The following is a 25,873-nucleotide window of genomic DNA, read 5'->3' as shown; positions in this document are numbered from 1 at the left end:
CTTTGCCAACTTGGAGGTTCTGGAAGGAGTTCATTTTATGTGCTTGTGCAGATATTACAATTTTAAATCAATAATTACCACTATTTGTGACACTCCATGCACCACCAACCAAACGACCTCTTTTTACGTTGAGCGCGGTCCTTGACGATTAGTTTGGATGGTGCGTTGTTGGGACCAACTCCCTGACACTAAATTAACAATAAAAGACACTCTTTAGACACGACTCACATAGTTAAGGACACTAATTTACCATTTTGCCGGCTACAGGAATGCTGTTAACATTTAACACTGTTTTAACGTTTACACTGCACTTTAAATTACGAAACATTAACAGGTTGGACTAGAACATATGTAACGGGTTCAAGTCGGTAGCGGCAAATGAGGACGATTCAAAATGACGAAGTCCCTTTTATTAATTTTAAGTCTTTGTTCTTGCGTATTTCGAAAATTGCTCAAAGAGATGTGAGTCGTGCTAACCGTTTTAGGAATAGGGATACCATGTTTTGTATGTTGTTTAAGTGTAATGGTTGATTACAATATCCTAACTTGTCCCTACGGTTCAGTTTGACAGGATGATGCGAAGCATTGTGACCAGAGATTGTACTACGTACAAGCGATAGGTTACAATTCCCCACCACCAGGGAAAATGTGAGTTTTGCAGAAACTCCACATTTTTCAATCATCAGTAGAATCCCCTAGTTCTGGTAAATTATTTAGTTTTATTGATTAGTGGGCGCATCTGTCAAAAAATTCAAAGAACAACACGAAATAAATAACATAAAAAATAAATAATAAATAAAATTTGTAAAGTGTATATGAAAAATTGTAAATAAAAATCTGAATAAATAAAAATTTCAAAAGTCAGCTTGTCAGAATTGTTAGAATTGGTCAGAAATTAATGTTGTCAATTATCACAGAATTATCACAGGAAATTTATCATTGGATTAAATTTAGCCATTTATTTGTCACCCTTTAAATTTTCAATGAGTCAGAAGTGTTTGATTTACAAACGATACACTCAGTTGAAAAACAAAAGAAGGGTAAACAAACAAAAATAATCACAAGTAATCTCATTACAACCTCAATTGATTTCAAAATGCTAGATTTCCAGCTTACCATCAATGAAGTCCAAAATTGAGAAGTACTCGTTATAAAATTTAAATTTTTACAAAGCAGTAGTATTTTTTTTGCAGATAACCTCTGTGTACCGTCGTACTAGAGCAAAAGTTGCAAAAAATTGACTACTTAAAATTTTGTTAAAAAATCATTATTGACCGGTCAGAATTTTTCAAAATATTCAAATTATTCTAAGTCCTAAGAATGACAGGAGCATCTTTTGCAGATTCCTAGCGGAGGTGCTGTCAATCTCCGGAAGGGCTCTAATTAGGGAAATATTCAACAATTGACAAACTTTCCAATTCTACATTTCACAAACACTCAACATTTAATTCATTCAAACTGTCTCATTCACTACATTCCATCCGATTCTCCACGCGGGGGAGGGCACGGTTGACCAGGAATTTTATTCGCGGATTTAGCACTATTCCGTCTGATTCGTCTAGTTCAACGGGTACAGCTGGTCAGGAATTATAAAATTTATCCCTTTATTTTACACTTTACACTTAACATTTATTTTACTGTTCACTCACATTTTTAATTTTTTTAACGTCACTATTAATTCCATCTGATTCTCCCAGCGAAGGAGGGAACAGTTGGCCAGGAATGATCGCGATTCGAAAAAGAAATTTCATCCGATTCGTCTGGTTCGACGGGTACGGTTGGCCAGAAATTCTTCACAAAAAACTAAAAATGATTAAAAACAATAAACACAAATAACACTAAAAAATAAATAAACATATAAAACAAAAAGAAAAAAGAAAATCGGGATTTTCACTCCCCTACACAAAAAGAAAAAAAAAATAATTAATTTTTTTTATTAATCCTTAGAACCACCCTTAGTCATTTTTTTGTCATCTCATATACACAAACAGAGTCCAAAATAGACTAGAAGTACATAAGACAACACAAAGGCTATTGTTCTACATCGTCAGATCTGATAAACAAAGAACGACGAAAAAAAACAAGGGGAATAGAATTTTGTCAGTTTGCTGAGCAATAATTTTTGTTTTCAGGGGTTTAAAAATGCTGATAAACTTACCAAACAGAGATATAAAGAAAATTCATCGACCAACAATTATCCGGTGGGGTTTACTTCCACGTTGTCGGTGAATAATTTCTTTCTTAGTTTATTTTTTTATTTCCACATATTCTTATATTTTCACAGTTCTTCTTTTTATAAATTTAACACATGTTTTATAATCAATTTCTTTTTCTTTTTTTTGTCTCACTATTGCACTGTTTTTCTTCTATTTTCTTATTATAATCACATTTTCACTATTTTTTTATTCCAACCGACCGGTATTTTTTTTTTCAAATTAGAGCAATGCTGCTCTCGCGACGACCGAATCTCGACTGATCGTCGTAGACACAAAGTTCGGTGATCGCGAAGTTTTTATTCTTTTATCTCTTTTACTCTTTATTAAATTCTACCGGTCTCTTTCTGGCTGCAGAGTCCGAGAACAGCTGGGCCGATCCGGTTTTCAAACCTATTGTGTGCCGTACCCAGACCGATCGATCGGGACTGGAGGCAATAAAGATAGACAAAGACAATATTTATTTTTAGATTAATATTGAAGTGGTGTGTGTGAAGCGAACGATGTACAAACAGGAAAGCAGAAAAAACAGAACTCAATGAACAGAAATACATTAAATCATTGAACATTTTAACTGCACACACAAAAATAAAATTTTGACCAAATATTCTGCCAAACAGATAGAAAAGCTTACTTAATTTACGTTGGGCGCCATTTGTAATAACGAACTAGGGGGCAATTATCACCACTAGTTCATTAATTAAAAATTAAATAAAAACCAGAACTTGAGACTCTTAGAGATGAGAGAGAGATGTAGAGATCTGCAACTGCTCACATTTGACGTGGGGAAGGAGAATTGTACCTACCCTTTCACAATCCTGGTTCGATTCAGCTAATCGCTCTGTCCTGGCAAAAAGAATCACAAAAGATCGTCGCTTTGGGTTATGGGAAAAGTCATGTTTATTGCGTTTTAAGTTGTCCTAATTTATTGATTTTACGTCGATTTAAAACTAACCTAACCATGTGTGTGTGTGTTCGTGTGTTCTAGTGTATCCCGCGGTGGTCGAGTCAAGTCGGAGGATCGTCCTCCGGCCAGGCCTGGCGCAGCAACGGTTTTGGTGTCTTTGGTTTTGTGTCTTTGTCTTTGGTAGAAAAAACCTGTACAGTGTTTAAGGTTTATTTTAGTACTTGTGCTTTCGTGTCTAGTGGTTAAACAATGAACTCACCGGATGGCCTCCGCCATTGCGCTCTACAGAATTCTCGGGTTGGCGCGCTTTGCCAACTTGGAGGTTCTGGAAGGAGTTCATTTTATGTGCTTGTGCAGATATTACAATTTTTAAATCAATAATTACCACTATTTGTGACACTCCATGCACCACCAACCAAACGACCTCTTTACGTTGAGCGCGGTCCTTGACGATTAGTTTGGATGGTGCGTTGTTGGGACCAACTCCTGACACTAAATTAACAATAAAAGACACTCTTTAGACACGACTCACATAGTTAAGGACACTAATTTACCATTTTGCCGGCTACAGGAATGCTGTTAACATTTAACACTGTTTTAACGTTTACACTGCACTTTAAATTACGAAACATTAACAGGTTGGACTAGAACATATGTAACGGGTTCAAGTCGGTAGCGGCAAATGAGGACGATTCAAAATGACGAAGTCCCTTTTATTAATTTTAAGTCTTTGTTCTTGCGTATTTCGAAAATTGCTCAAAGAGATGTGAGTCGTGCTAACCGTTTTAGGAATAGGGATACCATGTTTTGTATGTTGTTTAAGTGTAATGGTTGATTACAATATCCTAACTTGTCCCTACGGTTCAGTTTGACAGGATGATGCGAAGCATTGTGACCAGAGATTGTACTACGTACAAGCGATAGGTTACAACCTCCTCCCCCTTCGCACGAGAGCATAAATGAGTCGATAGGTGAAAAGATGAGAGAGGAGGAGGAAGGTTCAGGGCAGGAACTTTTATGCTTGGCTTTTGTTTTGTTTACCCACGTGGGGAATTCGAGGGGTGGCATCACATTATCGGTTTGCTTGGGAAACTTATTTGCTTTGGCGTTGACTTTGCTTGTAGTGGAGGACGGAAAATAATCTGGAATTATTGTCAATGAAAAATGGTAGAAGTTCAGAGAAAAACTCGAAATTAAAAAAAAAATTGTTTTTATTTGTTTAGTGTATGGAAAAACAACTAAACTCCGGTCAATGGAAATTCAACTAAATTTTTAATTCTCATTGGGGTAATTCTCCGCCAACTCACACAGCAGTTGCCCCGACCCCTCTTCGATTTGCGTGAAACTTTGTCCTAAGGGGTAACTTTTGTCCCTGATCACGAATCCGAGGTCCGTTTTTTGATATCTCGTGACGGAGGGGCGGTACGACCCTTCCATTTTGAACATGCGAAAAAGAGGTGTTTTTCAATAATTTGCAGCCTGAAACGGTGATGAGATAGAAATTTGGTGTCAAAGGGACTTTTATGTAAAATTAGACGCCCGATTTGATGGCGTACTCAGAATTCCGAAAAAACGTATTTTTCATCGAAAAAAACACTAAAAAAGTTCTAAAAATTCTCCCATTTTCCGTTCCTCGACTGTAAAAAATTTTGAAACATGTCATATAATGGGAAATTTAATGTACTTTTCGAATCTACATTGTCCCAGAAGGGTCATTTTTTCATTTAGAACAAAATTTTTCATTTTAAAATTTCGTGTTTTTTCTAACTTTGCAGGGTTATTTTTTAGAGTGTAACAATGTTCTACAAAGTTGTAGAGCAGACAATTACAAAAATTTTGATATATAGACATAAGGGGTTTGCTTATAAACATCACGAGTTATCGCGATTTCACGAAAAAAAGTTTCGAAAAAGTTGGTCGTCATCGATCATGGCCGTTCATGGTCACCCGCGACAGACACGGACGACGAAACAAAGAGAAACGCAAAAAGTAACTTTTTCAAAACTTTTTTTCGTAAAATCGCGATAACTTGTGATGTTTATAAGCAAACCCTTATGTCTATATATCAAAATTTTTGTAATTGTCTGCTCTACAACTTTGTAGAACATTGTTACACTCTAAAAAATAACCCTGCAAAGTTAGAAAAAACACGAAATTTTAAAATGAAAAATTTTGTTCTAAATGAAAAAATGACCCTTCTGGGACAATGTAGATTCGAAAAGTACATTAAATTTCCCATTAAATGACATGTTCCAAAATTTTTTACAGTCGAGTAACGGAAAATGGGAGGATTTTTAAAACTTTTTTAGTGTTTTTTTCGATGAAAAATACGTTTTTTCGGAATTCTGAGTACGCCATCAAATCGGGCGTCTAATTTTACATAAAAGTCCCTTTGACACCAAATTTCTATCTCATCACCGTTTCAGGCTGCAAATTATTGAAAAATACCTCTTTTTTCGCATGTTCAAAAATGGAAGGGGTCGTACCGCCCCTCCGTCACGAGATATCAAAAAACGGACCTCGGATTCGTGATCAGGGACAAAAGTTACCCCTTAGGACAAAGTTTCACGCAAATCGAAGAGGGGTCGGGGCAACTTTTCCCGATTTCGTGTGAGTTGGTAGAGAATTACCCATTGATCATTATCAATTTCATTGACTCATAAAAACCACCGTCTCTTCCACTGAATTCACTCCAATACCTTATCGAACAATGTCATCCAGCTCTGGTTCGAAACTAGTACAAGCCACACTATCCCTACCAACGCTACATCTAAAACTAAGTATCTCCACAATATCCATAATTGATGTTTGTTTCCTCCTGCAACGCTGCGCGCAGTAATTTCAAATTGTGGGCACATGTTTAGTGCCTCCACCCACCACGTGAAAAGGGGGGAAGGGGGGGAGTCGGGGACCATTAACATTAAAGTACAATTTTATAGTTTTCGTGATTGCACACAATTTTATCGAGCTAGTTTTGCCCGAACCAAATGGACTTTCGTCACTAGCCCGTCCGGACTCCGGTTGAAACGTAAAACTGGAGGTTTCTGTTTAGGGGAGCTTCGTTGAGTGTTAGGGTTGGAAGCTCAACTGAATATTCGGTCGAATCGCTGACCAATCGCTCCTATCGGCTCCATCGTCCAGAGAATGACCATTAGAAACAGCGACCTTCCAAAAAGTCTTCTCTGCACTACTGGTTGAGGTTAGGTGGTGCCGTAACTGATACCCACTCTGGAATCTGCCTGCTCTGGTGAAGCCCTTTGGACTGTGGTTGATGTTTTGGTCCAAATCCGGCCTTAACTCGCCTCGCGATGAGGGCGGTGGCTGGTGCCAGTGAGTCGTAATTACATGGGATCACAGAGACCAGCGTTATCGATGACACAGACAATGGCTCTTCGATGTACCTTCTGGCCAATGCTTGACCTAGTGGCATCATGCGGAGCGAGTTTAGAACGCGCTGATAAACGACATCAAACCCAAAAACGATGTCTCGTTTGAAACCATTTCTGTCAATCGTAGCTCAAACGACTTTGCTAGACCCGTGGGCAGTTGAGATCTAGGGTTTGCTAATGCAAATCAATTGGACCACGGAACAAACAAATTTCAAACAGATTCCGGCAATGTTTGGTCCCGAATTTCACTGTTCAGCGATCTAATCACTCTGCTGCTTTTAGTCACGCTCACAAGAACCTTTTGATTCCGCAAGTGAAAGCACAAGTTATTATTGGTTTGCTTCTTTGCTAATGAACCAAGTTGGTTTACCAATTAAAATCGTTGGTTGCTGGGTTCATCGGAAGTCATTTGAATTTTGATATAAAAAAAATCATTATAAAAAATATACTTTCATTTAGTCCAAAAATTTTACCCGTTTCTCTTTAATCTAAATCTTCAAGAGATGCGAAAAAGTTTTGTTATTCAAAAAATAATAATATAAACTTGGTTTTTGAAGCATTTTTTAGCGTTTTTTTTTTGTTTGAAATTGTTTCGAAACTTCGTTTGGGGCTTTTTTAAAAAAAGAAATCGCTTTTTGTTGCGTTCTAATTTGGAGCAAGTTGCACTCGAGACTGACATTTGAGAAGGGTGTAAATTGTTTAAATATCGCTGCATCTGATTTGTCGAGCTTTCTGAACCAAAACACTGAACGAGAAATACACACCAGTTCCATGAGAAATTTTTATTTTTGAGTTTGAAGTCAAATTTGAAGGTGAGCCAACGAATTTATTTTTTCATTTCTTTGTGAAAATAGCCAATGATGGAGCGACTCTCAAATAGAATTCAAAGATTAGCTATTAAAACTGTTTTTTTTAATGCGGCCTAAACGTTCACATTTTCAGAAACCAATAGCGGTAATCGATTCTCCAGCCAATTTTACACCTAAGTCTCCGTATTGACCAAGGTTGTTTAACAAAATTTTCACAAATCAATGTATTTTTTTCTGAAAATACTAAAATTTCCTAAATATGAAATATGGGTATCAAACGATGCGAAATTCGGTTTGCTTTTTCACATCAAAAGAGTTTTTTTTTGGAAAATATATTTTTTTTCACGAATTACCGTGAATACTCAAATTTTTAAAACATGCAACCATTGTCAAACGAAGCGAAATTTGATTTGCTTTTACACATTAAATTTTTCTTTTTGGAAATTTTATTTTTTGCATATAACCGTATTTTTCCGAAAATACAATTTTTTTCACAAAATATGTTTTTGAAAATACTCAAATTTTGAAAATATGCATTATGAGAATCAACCTAAGCGCAATTGTGTATGTTCACCGTATTTTTGACTTTCTTATTTTTTTTAAATACTCAAATTTTCGAAATGTGCAATACGATTATCAAACGAAGTTTTTTTCACATTCATGAATTTTTTTGGAAAGTAAAAAAAATCACAAAATACCATATTTTTCGAAAATATTCAAATATTCATAACTTGCAATATGGGTATAAAACAGAGCGAAATTTCGTAAAATACTAAAATTTTCACAAATAACGATTTTTTAAAAAAAAAATAATTATAAAATATGGGTATCAAACGATGCTAAATTTTATATGACAAGAAGCATACACTATCAAAATGTTTTTATGAAGCGTGCAAAATTTCGCTTCGTTTGATACCAATATTGCACATTTTGAAAATTTGAAGATTTTTGAATAAAGACGGTATTTTGTGAAAATTTTGTATTTAAAAAAACTGTAATAAATTGAAAAAGCATACGGGTAACACGAAATCGGGAAAAGTTGCCCCGACCCCTCTTCGATTTGCGTGAAACTTTGTCCTAAGGGGTAACCTTTGTCCTTGATCACGAAACCGAGGTCCGTTTTTTGATATCTCGTGACGGAGGGGCGGTACGACCCCTTCCATTTTTGAACATGTGAAAAAAGAGGTGTTTTTCAATAATTTGCAGCCTGAAACGGTGATGAGATAGAAATTTGGTGTCAAAGGGACTTTTATGTAAAGTTAGACGCCCGATTTGATGGCGTACTCAGAATTCCGAAAAAACGTATTTTTCATCGAAAAAAACACTAAAAAAGTTTTAAAAATTCTCCCATTTTCCGTTACTCGACTGTAAAAAATTTTGGAACATGTCATTTTATGGGAAATTTAATGTACTTTTTGAATCTACATTGACCCAGAAGGGTCATTTTTTCACTTAGAACAAAATTTTCCATTTTAAAATTTCGTGTTTTTTCTAACTTTGCAGGCTAGTTTTTTAGAGTGTAACAGTGTTCTACAAAGTTGTAGAGCAGACAATTACAAAAAAATTGATATATAGACATAAGGGGTTTGCTCATAAACGTCACGAGTTATCGCGATTTTACGAAAAAAAGTTTTGAAAAAGTTACTTTTTGCGTTTCTCTTATTTTCGTCGTCCGTGTCTGTTGCGGGTGACCATGAACGGCCATGATCGATGACGACCAACTTTTTCAAAACTTTTTTTCGTAAAACCGCGATAACTCGTGATGTTTATAAGCAGAGCCGTACCTTGGGTTCACGGCGCCCTTGGCGAAGCATCAATTTGGCGCCCCTCCATTTTTTTCATCATTTTGATATTTTTATCTAAATTTTCAGCGATTGCTTCAAAGAGCTCTAATAATATAATGGTAATTGGTTGAATAAATATAACAGCTAAAAAATCCAACCACAATTAAATTCTTTGAAGAATATTCAAATTAATGTTTTATTATTTTTAAATCATTTCAATCGATATATATCTTTCCAATACAGATAGGTTGTAACGAAAAGTTTCTTTAGGATTAATGTTGACTGAAAATAGCAGAGTGTTGTTTTATCGTTTTAAGCAGAATTTGATCTGACCTAGCTTAAATTTCATGGTATCAGCAAACAATTTTCCTGAATTCCTGAAAAAATAGTTCAACTGATTAGAAAATTTACTCCTTTTGAAACTTGTTTTTGGTTGAATTCCTTTTGAAACTATTTTTTTTAATTTATTTTTGAAAACAATATTTCTCTTCTCTGTGACTGTGTTTCTTGATTAATATAAAATTCCTAAAACTTGTTTTTTGAAAATTCATAGCTTCAAACAAAGGCAATTAGTTTTTACCTTTTTAACACATTGAATTTTTTTTTGTGTTTATTTTTCGACATCTAAAGTTTCTTAAAATTTTGTATAAAAACCATTACACTCAAATAGAGGGTGACGAGCGGGAATTCCCGCAAAATCGACCATTTTTGAACTTCTCGATTCCCGGGAAACTTGGTCGAAGCAAAATTATATAAACAAATCAGAAAAAAAACATTTGAAAATTCGAAATTGTTTAGAACATTGGATGTTCAATGTAAGAGTTCGAATGAACCAATGCTTCTCTTATCTTCTAATTCAGAAAGTGTAAATTTTAACTTATTAAAAATTCCAATAACTATAATTGGGAGAACTTAAAATAATGTGGACCCCAAAATTAACCTCAAAGCATACTTAGCAGTTAGCCACAAGAAGAAAGTCTATTTTTTATTATATTTTTGTTTATTATTTCTAAGAGTATAATTTTCATATCCTCTTTAAAGCATAGCAATCCTTATAATCTATTTTTTTTTCTTATTATTTTAATTTCGCTGTATCAAGGTAATTTCCTTTTTTGATGTCATGGAGTAATTTTGTGTTTCGCTTAAACCTCAATATTAAATTATATCATAGAAAAAAAAACTCTGGAAATCTTTCTAAAGTCCGCCAAAGGTGAACATTCGGGTTTTCCTGATTACTATTTCTTCAATGAATATTTACAGTGGACGTTAAAAAAGAAAAAAAAAAATATTTGAATTGTTGTTTTAAGTCGCTATTTAATGTAGTAATGTATAAAGAAAAGTTATAAATGTGTTTCTTTTTAATGAATTCAGTTACGATTTATTCATGCTTATTTAATGAAACGTTAATTAGTAGCCTCATTATTTTTGGGAACGTTATTTGATTTTTGCGAAATAACAAAATAGGTAATATATAATTTCCCGATACTGGGAAATTATATACTACCTATTTTGTTGTTTCACTAAAAGTTATAAACACTACCGGGTCTTCAAATTATTGTCCCTAGAAGCAAAATTAAGTGGAACTTTGTTTTCCCAAAAAATATTGCTGTTTTAGGAGTTGGAATTTTGCTTTGGTTTAAATTCTAATGGGTCCGCGATAATGGTGTTTCTGTAAATAAAAATTATACAAGAAATTGTATAATATTTTACTTTTACGACTAAAAAGTTGGTGGGCATGCCAATCTATGCAACTTTGTCGAAGACACCCAAATTTTACTTTTTCACACTTGCTACAAGCAATTGAATACAAGCAGCATAGCAAACCAGTTTTATTAATATATCAATTCAGGAATATAATATATATAAAGCAATTTATGTGCTCTTGAAAAACCAACATTTTTATGTTGAAAAAAAATATTTTGCTAGGAATTTAACAAAAGTCAAAACATTTTTTGTGTTAGAAATATTCAATTAAAACACTTCAGTATTTTGAAAAACGTAGGCCAATCTCAACGCACAAGTTTGCATTTAAAACGATAAAAATATCTCAAATGCCATTTTTTAAAACTTGAAATATCTTATTCTTTTTATTTCAGATTTTCAATAGATATGTAAATTTCAATTGAATAGCTGATTATATAAAAAAAAAAAACTTCAAAACATAAAAAGCTTGATGGTTCCTAATGCTGGAAAAAATGGTGAAATTTAAATTGAATTTTATATACTGTAGTTGAAATATAATATCTCTAGCCATTTCAAAGAATTGTTATAAAACTCCTGAACGTTTTGCCACTTGGGCGCCCCCTTTGATAAATGAATTTAGAGAATTAAATTTTAAATTTAATTCTGGTAGAATTATTGAAATAGTTGATCTTGGCGCCCCAAATGTTTAACAAAAAATAATATTTGTAATATTCCGACCCAGATTATCGAGTTATTTTGTAGTCCTACTTTAAAATTTGGCGCCCCTTTTGTTCTGAATACCTTTCTAGGATTTTATGATAACATGACAAATTTGTTCAATCATCGTTTTCGCCGCCCCCCAAGGGCTGGCGCCCTTGGCAGTCGCCAACTGCGCCAACCCCTAGGTACGGCGCTGTTTATAAGCAAACCTATATATATGTCTATATATCAAAATTTTTGTAATTGTCTGCTCTACAATTTTGTAGAACATTGTTTTACTCTAAAAAATTACCCTACAAAGTTACAAAAAACACGAAATTTTAGAATTAAAAATTTTGTTCTAAATTCTGAGTACGCCACCAAATCGGGCGTCTAATTTTACATAAAAGTCCCTTTGACACCAAATTTCTATCTCATCACCGTTTCAGGCTGCAAATTGTTGAAAAACATCTCTTTTTTCGCATGTTCAAAAATGGAAGGGGTCGTACCTCCCCTCCGTCACGAGATATCAAAAAACGGACCTCGGATTCGTGATTAGGGACAAAAGATACCCCTTAGGACAAAGTTTCACGCAATTCGAAGAGGGGTCGGGGCAACTGCTGTGTGCGTTGGCGGAGAATTACCCATTCCCAAGTTATTTCCGTCGAATTTTGGGGATCTGTAAAGGTCAAAAGTTGTGGCATTGAGAGCAGCACAAAATGCCGTTCTTTACTCAATATGTCCCAACATGCACATGCACAAGATAGCACGAAAACGACGATTTGACTGAAACTAAGTCATATTATGCAATTCCATACTGCGATCAAGAAAACGAGTTTATGCCAAACTTTAGTTTGTAAAATCATTCCACATGTTCAAGAGCAAGTGGTAATCACCGATCGGCTCAAATCTTCGTCAAGTCCCTCTTAATTTTGCTAAGATTACCAAACCCTACCCTTAACTCACCTTTTCCCTGGAGCCAAAACTCAAAGTTGCTGCTTTCGGTTCGGTTCCAAACCCGCACTCCTTTTTCCCCTGTTTGAAGAGTGTTTAAAGGTGGGTGGACCGTGACTGTAATTACAGAAAAAAGAGAGGTTGAGAGAGTGTAAAAAAATGAGTTAGTGAACTGGAAGTGGACCGTTGTCAGACAAGTTTATCGCGTTCGACTTGGAGGCAGAAGTGGGCCCCCCTCCAGCGTACAGGAGGACCTGGGCCCCCGAAGAACCGGTCAAATAAAGCAGTAACTTTTATCGGGGGTGTGCTGTAAAACGATTTGTGTGTGCGCTCCAGGATAATTGCAGGCGAGCTTTAACGTGCAATGGACGGTTTACGGGGGGGATTTGACTGGAGTCCGGTGATCCAAATTGGTGATTGAAAGTTTGAGTGCCACTTTGAATAATGGAAAACTACTTTAATTGGGGATTACCAACGAAGAGGGGGTTTGAGTTTATGCAGGGTAATTGAGATTTCACGAGAAATCCCTTGCCAGGGATTACTTCATGACTGAGCATTTCAATTAAATCTAAATGCAAAGCTATCTTCAACATCAACTGACAGAAAAATAAAATTTATCAATGCTAAAAAAAACTCTAAAATGCTCTGACTTCAGGACTGCAAAATGACAGTAAATCACCAGGTGTGCTTTCCTCCCACAATATGACACGTGCTCAACAAAGAGCACTGAACAACGGTACACACGTGGAACACATGGTAATCGATGCTGTAATTTGTTGAACCAAAATTGCAGGGTTTTCACAAACAACTACAACAACAGCTAAAAAAAAAAAGTGCAATCCCAAACAAATGAAAACAACTGCAGGACAGAAAAGGGAAATAAAAAAAAAAACAAATAGTAAAATTTCAACCCAAACCCGCGAGGACCCAGCACTTTAATTGCGCTGTCATTAGTCGGCCAGGATCGGCGGCACGGTGTGTAATTACAGGGCGATTATTTTCGTATCAGTTACGCGTGGTGTGTCCCCTGATGCCACACCACCCGAAGGACCAGTTATGGGTGACCACGGCCCGTTATGGCCAGAGGACGGCTCTTGGGTGGGAGGAAGGTGGCGGTTTGTAATCCGACAAGTCAAAACATACGTTTCGGTTTGCCCCTACGCCGAACTTCGCGGACCACCCAGCTGACTTTTCTACAAATGCAATTCGAACATATTTCCACGATTTTTCCGTAGCCCCTAGACGACTTAGATTTAACTTTTCAAATATTTTGAGATACAACATTTTGTCCGAATTAAACAGTTAAAAATTAATCCTAAATTTAACAATTTATATATAAAGCTAAAAAGTATGTTTAAAAGAATGGATGAAATCTTTTTCACAGAGAATCAGATATTTAAAAAAAAAAATATTGGAATGGTACCTAAAAATCTAAAAGCCATTTCTCAGATGAAACCCAGTATGCTATCAAAAGGTAATCGAACTCAAACAAATAAGGATGTTTCTTTTATTGCGCAATTCTCACTAACTTGGACTTCGCACTAAATTATTGCTATCGATCGCACTATTGCGACTTGTCAAGCTGGCTTGGGAAATTTTAATTTTCTCAAAAAATGATCAAAGCGAGCCGATGTTGCTCACCTGTCAATCGCAATTTTAAAGTGCAAATGTCCAGTTTGGTGGAAACTGCGACTGGAAATGTAAATAAACAACTGCCGGTTGCCTAGTTTTTGGACATTTTGTTGTCAAAAGTGCGAGATAAAAGTGCGGGTCAAATCCAAGTTACAGTGCAAGGATCAATAAAGAGTTTGCTTTCATATGATTTTTTTGCAAGTTAATTTATTCTATGAATTGAAATTTTTTATGCAGAATTAATTTTAAATTTAAACCTAAAAATATATATGATCTTTGTGGAGAGTTTTGGCAGCACGGTTGGGTGTCGGTTCGGTCAGCGTTGTTCCGTGAAATTTTGCAATTTGTGTGTATTGTTTGGTATTTGCGGTTCGTTATTTTGTGTAAAATTGAAGATTATTCATCGAAGAAACGGAATATTATCGAGTTTAGTGAATCTATGTGGATTCAGTGTGATTTTTCGGCGTATTTCAGTGGCTCATGAAGCATTTGTTTACGTCGTTGAGCCGTGCGGAAACCTCTCGCAAAAGCTTGTACGAAAACTTGCATGAAAGTCAAGAACAGCTTGCATGCTAGCCAGCGTTGCCAAAAAGTGGGATGTTTATCTGATGTGAAAAATAACAATAAAATAGATCAAACTAAAAAAGAACTACCAGCTTAAGATTAACAGTTAAAAATGATCATTGTGTGGTGTTTGGTAGCAGCTGTTGGCTGTTAACTGTTGTGGTGCAGTTGAACGCGACAGAAATCGATGTAATCATGTTGGAAAAACAACAAACTCGGGTGAGACCTTTCTGTGTTTTTGTGAACGAAACGTAAACGATGGAAAAAAGAGAAACGGTGGGGGTTTGGAGATAACAGCGAGTGTCGACGTAGTCCTGTTTTGTCGGTGTGTTCATATACAGACACGACAGTTGGTGCATGCTGAGAGAGGAAGAGATTGAGAGTGTCCTCTCTAAACTGCACTGGAAGCTGAAACGGTAGGGGATAGTGGAACGGAACGTGTTCCACATCAGGTATGCTTTTCTTTTTCAGATGTTTGAACTCAGCAGTTTTCTGTAAGGTGAGTCTGATTATTTTTTTGGCAATGAATCATAATAATTACACAGCACACAATTAAACAAAAAGATTAAATTTTAAATTTATACAATTTCAAACTCACCAAAAAGTTGGTGATCTATGTTATTACTTTTTAATAAATATTATCTAATCTTCCAACAGAGAGCGAGTTGTGGCGCTATAACCACGGCAAATAGTGTCCTGGGCATTCGCGGAAATTCGATGTCCCATCCTTGAGGGTCCCGGAGCACCAAAACTTCTTAGCATGGTGCTCCCAACGATTAATTGCCCAAACAAACGGGAACGTGAGCGGGGGATCCCCACGTTTCTTCCTCCCCTGTAGATTCAGAAATGTATTGCTGTTTAAACACTCGTGCTCAAACTCAATCCAATTCAACGAATCATCTTTGCGGTTAACTTTACGCAGTTGGCCTGGCCGCTTCGACGTTTGTGATGTTTCAATGCATGTTAATGCAATGGCGCACGGCTAATGTTGATAATGACAAGAAGATGCTAGGCGTCAATCAACCTAAGGCATTCTCCAGGATGCCCTCGAAAGACTGGCTGCGCTAGGGTTAGATTAGATTAGATTAGATTAGATTAGAAAAATATATATGATCTTTGACTTGAAAAACCTCTTGTTAGACTCGAGGGACGTAAACAATATTTGTAATAGACTAACTATGATTTACTTTTTGAAAACTGTGTTATTAAAAGAATTATCCTTCCCTGGCAGACGGTAATTACAAAATTAATAATATTTCAATAACATATCCTGATAAAATAACAAAAAGTATTATTATTTTATCCTGAACTTCAACTTCAAGAAGAAAAAAATAATAACAGTTTCTGATAAAATAACAAGATTTGGTAGTGGAGTGGTATTAAATTGGAAATGTTTAATAACTCGCTAATAAGAGGCAATGTTATACATTTCAAAAACTCTCTTTATAACAAGATTTTTTATTCGTTTGGTATACTGACTTAGAAATAAAATAACCATAAATCGCATTAATGAAAAGTTTCTATGTGTCAATAATGCAAACTGTTATTATTTTTTCTTTTGTTAAATATGTTTAGATCTTTGAGATAACTTTTTCTAATTTCGTCGGGGTCATTATTTTGGTAATGAAATGGGGTCCTTAAGCTAAAAATTCTGAATAATTAATTCTGATATTTTAAGAGATGATTTTTTAAATTATTTTATACACCCCCTAAGGAACTTTGTTTAAAATGGTTAGAACTATGGGATAATTTTGACCAATTCCTTCGAGGTCATTATTTTGTCATTGAAATGGGGTCCTTAAGCTAAAATTATTCTAAAAAGTTGAAATTTTGAGAGAAGCTGGCATTTTATGTCCTCTAAAACATATCAAAAAATAAAAAAAAAATTAAAAATAGTGTTTTTTTTGCAAATAAGGTTTTCGTGATAAAAAAATAAATAAAAAATCACCAAAATTTGTGTATCGTGTATCACTTTTTTCCAGTGTAGTCCGTATCCATACCTACAACTTAGCCGAAGGCACCAAATCGATCAAAAATTCCTTCAAAAGATACAGATTTTTGAATTTTCATACATCCTTTTTGAATGGACAGCTGCCAAATTAGATAATTGCTTAACTGCAATAGAGCAATACTCTACGAAATAGGTATTTTTTCTTTAATTTTGATATTTGTTTTTCTTTAATCCGACTGAAATTTTTGCATTTTGCAAAAATTGTCGGTATGGATAAGGACTAACAGAAAAAAAATGATGCACGGTAAATTTTTTTGAGGATGTTTAATTTCACTTTTTGTCACTATAACTTGATTTGCAAAAACACTTTTTTTAGCTTTTTTTTTTTTTTTCAGGGGACATCAACCTCTAAGAAATTTCCAGAACGGGCAAAGAATCTTTGATCGAGTTATTAACTACTTTAGTTAAATTTTGATAAAGTGCACCGTTTTCAAGTTTTAGCCATTTTGGAGAAACTTTTTCAAAAATAGTCGCAGTCATTCATTTTTTTAAATTAGTGACCATTTCTGCTTACTTTTGAAAAAAAATGTTTGAAGAGCTGAGAAAATTCTCTATATTTTGCTTTTTAATTTTGTTGATACGACCCTCAGTTGCTGAAATATTGCTTTGCAAAGATTTAAAACCAGGAAAATTGATGTTTTCTAAGTCTCACTCAAACAACCCTTGATTTTCTGATGTTGATAGCTCAGCAACTAATGGTACGATTTTTTAAATATTAAACATTCATGAAATTTTGCGATCTTTTCAAAAAGAACATTTTATTTTTTTAATCAAGACTAAAATTTCAAATGGTCCAAACACTCAATATTTCAAAATTTCACTACACTACTTTTTGATTGCAAATTCGATTTTACATCAAAACATCGTTCTTTTGAAAAGGTCAAAAGGTCCTATGCACAAAGGAAACCCATGGCGCATGGATTGTTTTGAAAAGCTAATCTAGAATTCATGTTTTAGTGACAAAAAGTGAAATTAAAAATCACCAAAAAAATTTTTACCGTGTATCATTTTTTTCAGTGTAGAACTTATCCATACCTACAACTTTGTTGAAGACACCAAATCGATCAAAAATTCCTTTGAAAGATATTATTTTTTGAATTTTCATAAATCATTTTTGTATGGCCAGCTGCCAAATTTGTATGGAAAATTATATTCTCAAACTGATGATGCAAAATGGCTTTTTTGGGCATACCGAAGGCACTTAAATAATTTCAGCCGGATTGAAAATAAAAAAAAAATTTCAGATCATTGCTCAATAGAAGACCTGTAAGATGTGGGTTATCAAAAGTTATGGGCACTTAAGTGTTATTTATACAGTTTTTGGAGATCGGATCACAGATATTTCGATTTAAGCAATATCCGGATCGATAATGCAATCCGTCGATTTCTGGATAATTGAAAGGCCTTTCAAATGATTCAATAAGATTGAAAATCCCTTAAGGGTGCACAGCAACCAAGGAAGTTGTTGTCTTCTTATTCCAAAAATGGTTGAGCTTACGGACCCAAACCTGAAACAATTTGATTTCAAAATTGAATAATTTTGTTGTAAATCATTTTGGAAATAGTAGCTTAGAGGATGAATAAAAAATCAAATTGGTAGTTCTCGTAGTTTTGAAGATTCCAAAATTTTTGTAACAATAATCTGGGTGCAAAAGCTCTGGTTGATGTGCCCCGTCAACCCTGTTTTTTGTAAGTTGAACATTTTTATTTTACCAAAAACAAAACAATGATATTGTGAGTAAGGCATCAACCACCCTAAGATGGATTAAGTAAAGTTTTGTTTCAGCAGTCGAAGGTTTAGCTTGAGTAATTATTTGGCGGATGTGATTCGCAAAAAATATACATCAAATATATTTTTGAACAATTTCATGATCACAAATTCAACCAACAATCCGTGCTGTTTGGCCACAGGTTCCCATTTGCAGTATAGAGTAAAAGTATTTGCACCCCTTGGGCACTATGGACATTTAGTGATGATACAAGTAAACAATTTAAAATTTTACAGAAACCTAGTACTACGTTTACCAGATAAAAACGTTGTTATGGTTACATTTGAGCAACCTACCAAAAATGTATGGACTTTCGTGATTTTTGTTCTCATGGATCAACTTTACTTTTTGTTCATGTATTTAAAAACGTGGGATTAATAGAAAACCTAGAACTCTGGGTATCAAAACATCGGAAATTTTATGCTCTTTCCAATGCTACATAGGTTGGCTTGTGAATCGTGGACCGGTTCGGATGCCGGCGGATTTTCCGACGACGGAATTCCGGGTTCGTACGTGATTCCAACGAAAAATCTATTCTATCGTTACAAAGACCCCCAAAACGGTGTTATACCTATTTCAACATGTTTATTTAGCAATTCTTTGGTAATATATTGACATTTAGTTGAATTAAAAGTTTTCAAAATAAAGTTTAGTTAAGTTTTCTGTAGAATTTCCATAGTTATGTAGACTTTTATACTAAGCAGTTAGTAAACAATCCAAAATATTCTTTTAATCAGTCAAGGATGCTTATTTGGAGTTGAATTTATGATGATTTGTCAACAAATAACTTTATTTATGTTTATTTTTCGAAAGGTGTACAAACTTTTTTTTAACCTTTTTTGATTTTTGTAATAGTATTTGTTATATAACTTTTTATATGAATCATCTTTTCATGAGCTTTTTGTAACAAAATGTTTGGCATGAGTTTCTGAACAAAACGTAGTACTAGGTTTCTGTAAAATTTTAAATTGTTTACATGTTTCATCACAAAATATGCATAGTGCCCAAGGGGTGTATATACTTTTTCTACATACTGTATTTACCTTGAATGGCCATCGAAGCATCAATACGCAAATTGCCTTGGATGCAGCGCCTATGGTAGTACCTTGCTGAGGAATATACAAGTTGTGTTGGCCATTTCATGCCTGGCAGGTCTGAATGCCGACAGCAAATAAAAAACTAACTTAATCCACCTATGTGGTTGGAGCCTTCCTCACAACAGTGGCTGTACACAAGTTTCATCTATTTTTTAGATCCGGCTTCCAAAAAGTACATCGATATCACTTAAGTGGCCATATCTCGAGACATGGTTAACAGATCTTCAATGTTTTGGGCTCGTTGGAAAGGTTTTTTTTATAACCTAACCAACGATGGGTCGGATGATGGATCCGTTTACATACATTTAAGTGAGATCCGGCTTCAGAAAAGTACATAAATGTCACTTAAGTGGCCATATCTCGAGACAGGGTTGCCAGATATTCAATGTTTTGGACTCGTTGAAAAGGTCTTTTGATAACCAAACCAACAATAGGTCGAATAGTGGATCTGGACATAGTTTACATACATTTAAGTGAGATCCGGCTTCAAAAAAGTACATCAATATCACTTAAGTGGCCATATCTCGAGACAGGATTTCCAGATCTTCAATGTTTTGCACTCGTTGGAAAGGTCTTTTGATAACCTAACCAACAATGGGTCGGATGGTGGATCCGGACATAGTTTACATACATTTAAGTGAGATCCGGCTTCAAAAAAGTACATCAATATCACTTAAGTGGCCATATCTCGAGACAGGGTTGCCAGATCTTCAATGTTTTAGACTCTTTGGAAAGGTCTTTTGATAAGTTAACCAACAATAGGTCGGATGGTGGACCCGGACATAGTTTACATACATTTAAGTGAGATCCGGCTTCAAAAAAGTACATCAATATCACTTAAGTGGCTATATCTCGAGATAGGGTTGCCAGATCTTCAATGTTTTGGACTCGTTGGAAAGATCTTTTGATAACCTAACCAACGATGGGTCGGATGATGGACCCGGACATAGTTTACATACAGTTAAGTGAAATCCAAATATATGTGAAAACACATTTTTTTACATAACTTTTGAACTACTTATCGAAACTTCAATCTGTATAAAACTCGATCTATGGGACCCTAAACCAAGTCGAATGCAACAAGTTTGGGTCAAATCGGTTCAGCCAATGCCGAGAAACATGAGCTAGTTTGTTGGTCACATACATACATACACACACACATACACACACACATACACACGGAAATTTTTCAGTTTTCGATTCTGAGTCGATATGTATACATGAAGGTGGGTCTACGACGTTTTTATACGAAGTTCATTTTTAGAGCAGGATTATAGCCTTACCTCAGTGAGGAAGGCAAAAGGGTTTCTTTTTTGTATGACAAACATTGACCACTTCAAATACTGGATTTGGAACTGGAATAGAACTCAGTTTAAAAAAAAAATCAGATATATAGAGATATCCACGCATTCTTACACACACACTATGATGCTGTGTTGATAATCATACGCACACAATCAAAAGCATTTTTTTGAAACAACATTTAGAGCAGCGCGTTGCGGTGTAAGACTGGTTGCAACGCGAAGTTTTATAATTGTTTCAAATTGCGAGCAGTTTTAAATTTTTAGAACTGGCGGAAATGAAACTAGAACACGGTGCTCACACACACACAAACATTGACCACTTCAAATACTCGCAAGTTTATTTGCTAAAATAAAATTATATTTTTTTCACAAATTAAAAGTTTGAAAAATAAATGAAATTCAACATTCGACACATAATGAACAGATTATAAATTAAATTAATGTTATGCTTTCACACACAATAACACAAATACGTACGAGCACAATCACGCATGAAGCACACGCAATGGAAAATTGATCGATTGTACAATTAATCGTTTCGTGACCTGTACGCTTCCTTCCGCCTGTAGTGACCAGAGCCCCATCATTTGACCGGCGGCGGTCAATGGAACCATAATCCATGGGGGATGGCTTTTTTGTGTGGACAGCCAGACACGAGTCAATACCGATATGAATCGTCCCAACCATCATCATCATCATCGCTGAAATCGGGATATCAAACGACGAGTCGAGGGCCGGCCCCGGGTAAATATTTTATTTTCAATTAATCCAGAGTGTGTTCGATTTGATGGAAGTGATTAGTGGTCGTAACGTTACACACACGCATGACAGTGAAAATCCATTGGGAAAAGTGCACTCCGCATCGCAAGAGTTTGATGAATCGTCCCTGTTGGGCTTGTTGATCGGAAACCAGAGCGTTGAACGGGAAATTGAGTGAAGTGCCTGCGCTATTGATGGGTCATTCAAATTTGTAAAGTGATCTATTTTATTTAGATAGATTTTTTTAATTGGCTATCTACGATACTGAGAACATTTTTTTTTTTTGAACTTTATATTTCGGGTATTTTAATCGTTGATACCAAAACCTCAAAGATTCCTCAACCTGTCAAAAGCACATCAAAATACATCCAACCTCACCCTCTTCTTTCTCGCACCGGACCAACCATTCAAAGAATGATGCTTGCCGAAAACCCAAAACCCATCCCCATTCTGGCGTTTTCCTTCGTCGGCGTTTCATTCAGAGTAATGCTGAAATTCGATAATTATCACTCACCCGGCCCTGCGGCGACCAGCAGTAATGCTTGCAACGGACGTCTGACGGACGGAGGATTTTCCCCTTCGCAAAAAAAGAGAAAGTAAAACTTTTCCGACTGATTGTGGCACACTTTATTCGTTCGTTTGTTTGCTCTCGTTTGCCTTTGATCAAAACAACTTGTTAAAAATAATACTTTTCTGATGGAATTATAATTTACTTCAAATGCAGTCACGGTTGCCACTGGATGGGGGTTGGTAATTTTCAGAATCAAATGGACTTTGGAAAGAGGTCGGAAGCAAGCCGCCAAATTTCTGGTAGCTCAGCTGGAACATTGATTTTGTACGCGTACCGGGCTAGCACTACCTGGAATATTACTTCCACCTTTGAGGTCGAGAACATTCGGGCTCCGAGGTCTCGTGTGCGGGACCGACGTCTGTGTTTGACGGACGGAAGAACGCACTGCAATTGTTGCGTGTTGAATGCCGGGTTTCGTGTGTTTCACATTTAGGGGAGGTGGTGGTAAATTGATGATTTTAGTGGATTTATTTAAAATTCACTGATTAAATAATGAAAAAAGCATTATTATTAATTCATATGAAATTAATTAGAACTGGGCCTGAAAAAGCCTTAAAAGCCATAAAACATAAGTCTAAGAACCATAAGGTCCATAAAGCCATAAAAGCCACATTTTGTTTTTGTTTTTGTTTTTGTTTTTGTTTTTGTTTTTGTTTTTGTTTTTGTTTTTGTTTTTGTTTTTGTTTTTGTTTTTGTTTTTGTTTTTGTTTTTGTTTTTGTTTTTGTTTTTGTTTTTGTTTTTGTTTTTGTTTTTGTTTTTGTTTTTGTTTTTGTTTTTGTTTTTGTTTTTGTTTTTGTTTTTGTTTTTGTTTTTGTTTTTGTTTTTGTTTTTGTTTTTGTTTTTGTTTTTGTTTTTGTTTTTGTTTTTGTTTTTGTTTTTGTTTTTGTTTTTGTTTTTGTTTTTGTTTTTGTTTTTGTTTTTGTTTTTGTTTTTGTTTTTGTTTTTGTTTTTGTTTTTGTTTTTGTTTTTTTTTTGTTTTTGTTTTTGTTTTTGTTTTTGTTTTTGTTTTTGTTTTTGTTTTTGTTTTTGTTTTTGTTTTTGTTTTTGTTTTTGTTTTTGTTTTTGTTTTTGTTTTTGTTTTTGTTTTTGTTTTTGTTTTTGTTTTTGTTTTTGTTTTTGTTTTTGTTTTTGTTTTTGTTTTTGTTTTTGTTTTTGTTTTTGTTTTTGTTTTTGTTTTTGTTTTTGTTTTTGTTTTTGTTTTTGTTTTTGTTTTTGTTTTTGTTTTTGTTTTTGTTTTTGTTTTTGTTTTTGTTTTTGTTTTTGTTTTTGTTTTTGTTTTTGTTTTTGTTTTTGTTTTTGTTTTTGTTTTTGTTTTTGTTTTTGTTTTTGTTTTTGTTTTTGTTTTTGTTTTTGTTTTTGTTTTTGTTTTTGTTTTTGTTTTTGTTTTTGTTTTTGTTTTTGTTTTTGTTTTTGTTTTTGTTTTTGTTTTTGTTTTTGTTTTTGTTTTTGTTTTTGTTTTTGTTTTTGTTTTTGTTTTTGTTTTTGTTTTTGTTTTTGTTTTTGTTTTTGTTTTTGTTTTTGTTTTTGTTTTTGTTTTTGTTTTTGTTTTTGTTTTTGTTTTTGTTTTTTTTGGGAGATTCATCCTTCTTTTGTGAGACTAGAATAATTTATAAAGTTGGATAATTTTGCCAACAGTTTTCGAATTCATTTTGGTTCACTTTTCTTTTTCAATTTGAAACCAATTTTGGTAAGAATAGTACATTTTATGAGATTTATGAAATTATAGAGATTTTCCCTTCTTTTTATAACATTTGTACAAGAGTACAGCAACAATTATTTGTAGGGAATGATTTATCCTGAGGAATGGTGAAAGGATTTCTAGGGTATGACATTCTGAGGAATGGTCTATTATGAACGTCGTCTGAGCATATGTAAATGTGTTAAAAGCCGTTTGGGAGCTCCAAATCAGATTTTCACTCATACTTTGGAAAATACAGGTGTTTTTACTCGAGAAAAATACTAGTCTATAATATGACATTGATTGGTATAATTTTATGTGCATTGTATTTATTTTTCATGTTATTTTAGACAATTCTTAAGAGTTTTTTTGTGTTGTCGCCTCGCAAAAATGCAAAAAAAATATGTATAAAAGACTAAAATAGTTGGATTCTTATTGGATTATAATTTAAGGTGCTTTTAAATCATTGTTATCCGAGCATTCGTTGGTGAAGGTTGTCTGAATCAACATGACTCGTCGCGTCCCGGCGCAAAACGCCGGCAATATTGCCCTACCTGCGGCTCAAGCAGGCAAAAAAGTGGGAATTTCCAAAAGGAAGGTTGAGGCCTCAACTGATGGCCAAAACCGGGAATTTCCAAAAGGAAGGTGCTTTTGGAAGTGACATCGAACAGCAAAAAGACGAAAAAGAGCGACGGTACTGTACCGATGGATGAGGAGGAGGAGAACTCTTCATCGCACGAGGAGCAGCTTTTGAAGAACAACAAGTTCGCTGGACTGCCTGACGAGGACCAGGTAGCGGAAGCAAAGGAGAATGAAGTGAAACAGCGAAAGGAGAAACTGCCTCCTTTTATGTGAGGCAATCAGCAGCAACGATCGACTTTCGTGCGGGGCTGGTTGAACTCATCAAGTCTGGGAAAGTCCAAGGCAACATTCGTCTGTGTCAGGACGGATTTAAGGTGCTGGTGCAATCCAGGCAGCACTATCAACTGGTCAAGGATTACTTGACCGAAAACGAGGCGGAGTACTTTACCCATGATGTCGCCATGGATAAGCCGTACAAAATCGTCGTCAGAGGTCTGTACGACATGCCAGTGGAGGAATTAGCTGCCGAGCTAAAAGTTTTGAAACTGGATGTGTTGGCCGTGCACAAAATGAGCCGACGCAACAAAGACATCAAGTACCGTGACCAGCTCTACCTGCTGCATTTGGCTAAGGGATCGACGACGCTTCCTGAGCTGAAGGCAATTCGAGCGGTTTTCAACATTATCGTGTCGTGGGAGCGATACCGACCAGTGCATCGTGACGTCACACAATGCTTCAACTGCCTGGGTTTCGGGCACGGAGGTAAGAACTGCCACCTGAAGCGTCGTTGCGCCAAATGTGGTACCGATGCGCACATCACATCCCAGTGCATCCAAGATTCGCTGGTGAAGTGCCTCAACTGCAACGGTGAGCACTCGTCAACCGACCGAAAGTGCCCCAAGAGAGCTGAGTTCGTGAAAATTCGGCAGCAAGCATCGACGAAGAATCAGCCTCAGCGTCGTAGAACTCCTCCAGCCCTGGTGGAGCAAAATTTTCCACCTCTTCAACCGCGACGCCAGGTCCCGAACTTGGCACCGTTGCCGTTGGATCCCAGGAAGAGAGCTGAGATGAATCATCCACGGCCGGGTTCCAGCCAGGAGCCGAGACCGCCACCACCGGGCTTCAGCCAGGAGCCAAGACCAACCCAAGAACCAGCAGTTGAGGAAAATGGTAATGATCTTTACACCTCAACCGAACTCCTCAATATTTTCAAACAGATGTCCGCTGCACTGCGTGGATGCAAAACCAAGACCCAGCAGATTGAAGTGCTGACCTCGTTCGTCATCCAGTATGGATCGTAGGTCCCTCAAGCTGCTGAATTGGAACGCTTGCTCCATTAGGAGGAAGAACTTAGAGCTGGTGGATTTTCTTCGCGAGAAGGAGATCGACGTAGCTGCCATCACGGAAACTCATCTGAAGCCCGGTGAAAAAGTTTATCTGCAAAACTACAAGATCGCGACGCAGCTC

General features: G+C 35.6%; 1 protein-coding gene across 4 annotated transcripts in view; it reads right to left on the bottom strand.

The window, feature by feature from the left end:
• The window catches only part of LOC6049643 (connectin), a 438,570-nt gene that overhangs the window by 230,824 nt on the left and 181,873 nt on the right, over positions 1–25,873 (bottom strand). For all 4 annotated transcript variants that reach the window (XM_038265773.1, XM_038265774.1, XM_038265772.1 and 1 more), the window contains one exon: positions 12,451–12,555. The gene's annotated coding sequence lies outside the window, so the exon portion shown is untranslated. The remainder of the gene's footprint in view (positions 1–12,450; positions 12,556–25,873) is intronic.

This window comes from Culex quinquefasciatus, chromosome 3 (genome assembly GCF_015732765.1).
Source record: "Culex quinquefasciatus strain JHB chromosome 3, VPISU_Cqui_1.0_pri_paternal, whole genome shotgun sequence".
Lineage (NCBI taxonomy): Eukaryota > Metazoa > Arthropoda > Insecta > Diptera > Culicidae > Culex > Culex quinquefasciatus.
Note: the sequence above shows the minus strand (reverse complement) of the source record. Positions and strands in the feature narration are given on the sequence as shown.